Source organism: Halichoerus grypus, chromosome 6 (genome assembly GCF_964656455.1).
Source record: "Halichoerus grypus chromosome 6, mHalGry1.hap1.1, whole genome shotgun sequence".
Lineage (NCBI taxonomy): Eukaryota > Metazoa > Chordata > Mammalia > Carnivora > Phocidae > Halichoerus > Halichoerus grypus.
In genome coordinates, this window is record NC_135717.1 from 169,714,574 (window position 1) to 169,721,609 (window position 7,036).

Sequence of the window (7,036 nt, forward strand, 5' to 3'; positions counted from 1 at the left end):
AGTGGGGGTTGGAGGAGGGGAGGGAGGAAGGGGGGAAGGTGGCTGGGGAAGGGGGTGGGGAGGCATCTGGCAGAGTTGGGGTCCCCGGGCCCTGAGCTCAGTCCAGAGGAAGCGAGACTGCCCTCAACAGGGCAGTCGGCGGGGACAGACGGGACCATCTGCCTGACCGCAGGTGCCCCCAGATGAGGCCGCTCCACGCGCCCAAACCAACCTTATAATCAATGGATAAAGTGGGGAAGATGTGGGATCACTTCAAATACAGGTGTCAGAATCTCTTCGTTCATGAGGGAGGGAGCCGTAGTGAAGATGTGGACATGAACTCCAACAGATGTTTGTGAAAGAGAGAAACATCAGTATAGGAGACTCAGCTCCTTAGCAACAAAGCAGTCCCTTAAGAGAAAACATTGCCTTGCAACTGAGAATAAGCCCTTCCAAGAATTCTTCTAGGAGAAACCAAAACTGTGCCACTAAAATTCCTCTGGTTGTTGAAATAAGCAGTGACAAGGATAATGATTCTTGTGTCACCTTAGGAGTGAGATTTGCAAGAAGAGAGTCCTACTCTGGGCATGCTCCGTGGGGTGGGAAGAAAAAACATTCCTGTTCTACAAAGACACAGAGTGCATTGGATACTGATAAAAAGTTTGGTAGAACTTCAAAGGAGAGAGAGGGTGTGGCGTAAGCTCCGTCCTCGATATGGACTGGTGTCCGCAGAACTGTAGGAAGCCGCCCTCTGAGACAGAGGTTGCCGGACACTGTGGGCTTGTGTTTTCCCATGAGGGCTTACAGCAAGCAGTCAAAACCCCTCTTTTCTAATAAAAGAAAAATACACCTTTCTGAATTAAGGCTTGAGAAATGCCCATTTCCTTTGGGGCTGAGATTTAGCCCCAAAATGGCATTTGATTAAACAGCATACAGCCCCTTGTGAGCCCACACTCAAACTTTTTTTGATACATTTGATCCACCGTTGGTTTCCACAGAAGATGAAGAAGATAGGCTTTGAGAGAGAAGGTGGCTTAGTATTGAAGAGGGGGTTGAAGGTCAAGGTCCCAGGGTCCTGGGATCGAGCCCCGCATCGGGCTCCCTGCTCAGCAGGAAGCCTGCTTCTCCCTCTCCCACTCCCCCTGCTTGTGTTCCCTCTCTCTCTGTCAAATAAATAAATAAAATGTTAAAGAAAAAAAAAGAGGGGGTTGACCCTCCTCCCGATGCACGAATATACACATTTGAGGCCACCTCACAGGTTAATCCATTATGTAAATTGGGACCAAAGTCAGCTCCTGGAATGACTGAAGTAAGTGGGAACAATCCTGCAATTCCACAAGCTAATTGTGACTCAGAAGAGGACAACCACCCTGTGTCTGTAGTCACGTAGGCAGAAGGGACGTCAGGTGTCTGGAGACAGCCATGTCCACATTCGCAGACAGGGAGCTTGGAAAGTCCCCATGCAAATTGATTACATGCACTGCCGCGTGCCGACTTGCTTCAGATCACAGGGAATCCCTGCTACTAGGGAGAGAGGGACCGTTACAAAGCAGAAGCCCTCCTCGAAGGGAAACCGAAAGGCTCATTCCTGCTCAGGGACTATGCGCAAAAGGACAACCTCTTCTCGGTGAACTTCCGTGGCAGCACAGATCCCTGCATGCCCGAACTGAACAGTGGAATCACAAGTTTAGTTTTGACGCCCATGACCCGTGTGTATTTCACTCCTCCACTGTAACAGGACTTTTAGAACATTATAAAGATCCTAGTTCTTGCATGTTTTTTGAACCACTGCTTACTAGATCACTCAACAGGACTTTCCCTTTCAGCCTGCGATGTATCTGGCAGGCAGTAATCTGTAGATGACTACCTGTGATGGAATTGATGGGCTCCCTTTACCATCAATGTTGCAGGATTTTTTGAAAGAGTGTCATTATACGCAAAAAGCTAGAGTTCGCTGGTTAGAACGAGAACCAGTCAAGGCAAAGGAAACTCTCCTGTCCCCAAAGGGCTTTAACTAGATAGGCTTTTATGTGCATCAGATGGTACACCCAGATAGTAAGCACACATATCAGTGTTAGGTTTTTTTCAGCACAGTGTATAGGCTTAGTGTTAGTATCTGTCAGATGCGATCTGCTGTTACTTACTCAGATAAATGTGGTGCCTATTGAGACAACAGAAGACAGACCTACAGATGTTCAAGAAGGCTACAAAAACAATTTGTCAATTGAGCGAACTGTTCAGTTTTTAATGACTGTTGTGATTGAGTGAAACAACTCTGGGGCATTTGCTATGAAGAATTCTATTTCTTTCTCTTTTTTAAAGATTTTATTTATTTATTTAAGAGAGAGCATAAGCTGGGGGGAGGGGCAGAGGGAAAGGGAGAAGCAGACTCCCCGCTGAGGAGGGAGTCTGATGTGGGACTTGATCCTAGGACCCTGGGATCATGACCTGAGCTGAAGGCAGATGCTTAACTGACTGAGCCACCCAGGTGACCCCAAAGAATTCTACTTCTTACTAAAGAACAAATTATTAATATTGGATGAGTATTTTAACAGCGTGTTTAATGTTTGAAATTGTTATTTTTTCAAAGAATTTTTTATAACCTTCCAAAAGTGCGTTGTTTGTAGTTACTATAGATCAAGCTTTGGAAGTCCAAAAGATAAAGACTGCTTTCCTTTGATAAAAAAAGAAAAATGCAATTTCCTGGCCACAAGGGCATAGTGCAGTTCACTGAAGTGGTGATAGAGTTTAGAGTCAGTCTCCTGTCTCTTCTGCAAAAGGTACTGTTAAGTAAACCAGGTTTTCTGAATAGTTGCTCTTAAAACTTCAGGCTTATAAAGTTGGTAGCAGAATTTTATTCCAAGGCCTAGGTATTAATTTTTTTTTTTTTTTTTGAATGAGTGCTTTAACTTAAAACACATTGGGAAGAGCTGCAATGTAGTCTGTGTGTGTGTGTGTGTGTGTGTGTGTGTGTGATTTTTTTAAGTTAGTATGTGCAGTCTACTCGTTGATTAAATTTGGATCTTTTCCTGTGCCCAGGATGCATTTGTGAACCATGAAGAAAGTGAGACTAGAAGATGCCCAAACAAGTCAGATGATAACAGCAGTGGTTGCCAATGTTGAGATTATTGTTAAACTGCAATGAACAGTTTGGATGGCAGTATTTAGCTCTTTGCTGTAAACTCTCATAACTGAATTGCTTAAGTACAGTTTCTAGAATTTCAGTGCAGTTAATTTCTAATGGAAAATCTGAAACCCTAATTGCAGACTTAAAAGATACTGTACAACAATTGTGTTTATAAATAACTTTACTTAGCACCTTTTGGTCACTTAGAATAGTATGCAATACTACTTGAGTGATCTATTTTGGAAGTAATGCCAAGTTCTAGTGTTTGCTTCTGAGTATTGAACTGAATTTACAGTTCTGTCCCAGACATTTTGCACTCGCCGAATCCATTCTTGTGCCTTTTTGTTAATGTGCTCTGGACCGCTGGTGAGTACTCCTTGGTTTCCTTACCTGCTGCTACAGAAAGTTCTTTTACATCGTGATGGCTACTGCCAAGGTTACAAAAAAGAAAAGCTATATTTGTATGCAACATTAACCCTTTGACTGCTAATGTACATTTCTGCTTGCTGTGTCTTGTCATGGCTGCTTTTTTGTGCTAATAAAGTATGTTTGGTATAAAAAATAAAATAAAATAAAGTAAAATAAAATAAAACTGATATGGAAAAGCAAAGGAACCAGAATCACTGAAACAGTTTTGAAAAAGAACAAGAGGAACCAGTCCACATTTCCTGATATATAAAGCAGGTAAGACTTCTTACATACCTACAGTAAGCAAGACTGTGTAATATTGGCAAAGCAAGTGACACAGAGATCAATGGAACGAATTAGAGCACCCGGAAACAGACCACACCAGTATTTGCATTACAAAACAGACTTTTAAGCAAACGTGTGGGAGCAATTAAACATCCAGAGGTTAAAAAAAAAAACAAAAAAAACAGAAACAAAGACACCTCGACCTAAGTCACACCTTACACAAAAATTAATTCAAAATGGACCAGAGGCTTAAATGTGAACTGTAAGACTAGAAAACTTTTAGAAAAAAACGCAGGAGACAAACTTGGGGATCTAGGGCTAAGCAACCAAGGCTCATACTGAGCACCAAAAGCATGAGCTATAAAAGGAAAGATTGATGAATTGGACTTCATCAAAATGTAAAACCCTTCCTTCGTGAAAGAGTCTCTTTTTTAAAAAAGATTTATTTATTTAATGGGGTGGGGCAGAGGGAGAGGGAGAGAGAATCTCAAGCGGACCCCCCCCTGAGCGCAGAGCCCAATCCTGTTCAATCTCACAGCTCTGAGAGCATAATCTGGAGTCGAAATCAAGAGTGGGATGCTTAACCCCCTGAGCTACCCAGGAGCTCCCATGGAAGAGTCTCTTAAAAAGCTGAAGAGCAGAAAGCTCTTGATTTTGGGTTGGGTCGTGATCTCGGGGTTGTGAGATTGAGTCCTGTGATGGCCCGCACTCAGAGGGCAGTCTGCTTGGGATTCTGTTCCTCTGCCCCTCCCCCTGCGCTTGCTCACACTATCTCCCTCTCAAATAAATAAATTAATTAAAAAAAAAAAAAGCTGAAGAGAAACTACAGACTGGGAGGAAATATTTGCAAACCACTTCTCTGACCAAGGACCAGTGTCTAGAACCTGTGAAGAACGCTCAAAATTCAACAGCAAAAAGGGAAAAAAAGAAAAAAGAAAAAATCCAGTTGGAAATTGGGCAAAACACATGAAGAGACATTTCACCAAAGAGGATATGCAGATGGCAGATAAGCGCATGCAAATATGTTCAACATCATTAACCAGGAGTGAAATGCAAATTAAACCCCAATGAGCTATCACTGTACACTGATCAGAATGGCTAAAATTAAAAAATGGTAACAAGACCAAATGTTGGTGAGGATGCAGAGAAACTGGGTCACTCACACACTGCTGGTGGGAACATGAAAAGGTACAGCCACTCTGGAAAACGTTTGGCAGTTTCTTTAAAAATTAAATATGCAGGGGTGCCTGGGTGGCTCAGTCGTTAAACATCTGCCTTCAGTTCGGGTCATGATCCCAGGGTCCTGGGATCGAGCCCCGTATCGGGCTCCCTGCTCCACGGGAAGCCTGCTTCTCCCTCTCCCACTCCCCCTCCCTCTCTCGCTGTGTCTCTATCTGTCAAATAAATAAATAAAATCTTTAAAAAAAATTAAATATGCAACTGCTATTCAACCCAGCAATTGCACTCCTGGGCATCTGTCCCAGAGAAATGAGGACTTATGTTCACACCAAAACCCGTACAGGGATGCTTATAGCAACTTTATTCATAATAGCCAAAATCTGGAAACAACCCAGATGTCCTTCGACAAATGAATGGCTAAACAAACATCATATATCCATATCATGAGAAATGACTCAGTAACAAAAAGGAATGAACCAGTGATCCACACAACAACCTGGATGGCTCTCCAGAGGTTATGCGGAGTCAATCCCAAAAGGTTACATACTGTGTGATTCCATTTATATAACATTCTTGAAATGACAAAATTGCAAAAATGGGAAACGGATTAGTGCTGGCTCAGGGCTGGGGGGGGCGGGGTTGAAGGGAAGTGGGCGTGGCCATTAAAAGGGCCACAGGAGGATCCTTGTGGCTGTGGAAGCATTTGGTACCTTGGCTGCGTCAGTGTGAACATCCTGGTTGTGATATTGTACTATATGGTCTTGCAAGATGTTCCCATGGGGGGAAAACAGGTAAAGGGTACGAGGGAACTCTCTGCATTATTTCTTTAAATTGCATGTGAAATCTACAGTTATCTCAAAATAAAAAAGTTAAATTTTCAGGGGCGCCTCGGTGGCTCAGTGGGTTAAGCGTCTGCCTTCGGCTCTGGTCATGATCCCCGGGTCCTGGGATCGAGCCCCGCATCGGGCTCCCTGCTCAGTGGGAAGCCTGCCTCTCCCTCTCCCACTCCCCCTGCTTGTGTTCCCTCTCTCGCTGTGTCTCTTTCTGTCAAATAAATAAATAAAATCTTAAAAAAAAAAAATACATTATTAGCCAGCATCACCTCCCTCTTCCCCTCCCCGAGCCCCCACTGCCTGAGAGCTTGTGGCTGATGCCCAGTTTCCGGGGACCGAGCTGCCATCCAAGTGCAGCTGTGACTGGGGGCCCAGGACCCCAGCACCACAGCCGTCACCTCCGAGGGAACCTAGAGAGGGGAACCGGAGCCAGATGCTCACAAGCAGGCAACGGGAAATGTGGATACCAGAAAATATAAACTGCTCCGCTAGACATAAACCCTGGCAGACCTCCAGGGTGGACTAGGACGGAGATGGTGTGCGAGGACAAAGGAGGGATACCTAAATCACAGGAACCAGCGCGGGTTCTCGGAGGAAGAGTCGTGGTGGCTGGCCAAATGTTTGGGTTTGTACAGGCCAGCTGGCTGGGGACTCCGAGGAAAAGCCAGGGACCCTACATGTGCAAAGAGCACACAGTGAGTGCCCCTCTCAGACATCCTCGCGCTAAGACAGAGAAGTGGGGCCGGGCTGGGCGTGTGGCCCCTGGTGGAGTAAGCGAGCGGGTTTGTAGACGGTAGCGATGAGCAGCGAGTGCCGGTCCACACGGGACCACACGCATGCTTCTGTTATTGATGATCGCTGGAAAATGCCTGGGTCTACAAGATGCTTTGTTTTTGTTTTTTTAGCAGTCTGTCTCTGTCCCTTCTGTCTCTGTGCCCCTGCCTGCCCACTGCCCCCCGCTCCCAACTACTTCCAGAATTCTCCTTTCCCAAACCTTTCCTAGAGCTAGGAAGGACCTCAAAGGATTGTCTGGTGCTGCCTTGAGACCCCGAAGGTGAGATGGCATACCCCTGTTCTACAGTCCAGGGTGCTGTCCCTTAGAGATGGGACCCGCTCGCCCTATCACGCAGGAGGCCAGGATCAGAACTCAGGCATCCAGCTCTCTGCCCGGCTTCACTTGGTCAGGGTTGGGAAAAAGGAAAGCCCCCACTGCACCTAGAGAAAT

The 7,036-nt window shown here is 45.3% G+C and overlaps 1 pseudogene; it reads left to right on the forward strand.

Annotated features, from left to right (window-relative positions):
- The first annotated feature begins 221 nt into the window (after positions 1–221).
- Positions 222–1,997, forward strand: LOC118527028 (suppressor of cytokine signaling 5-like; annotated as a pseudogene).
- Positions 1,998–7,036: the final 5,039 nt, after the last annotated feature.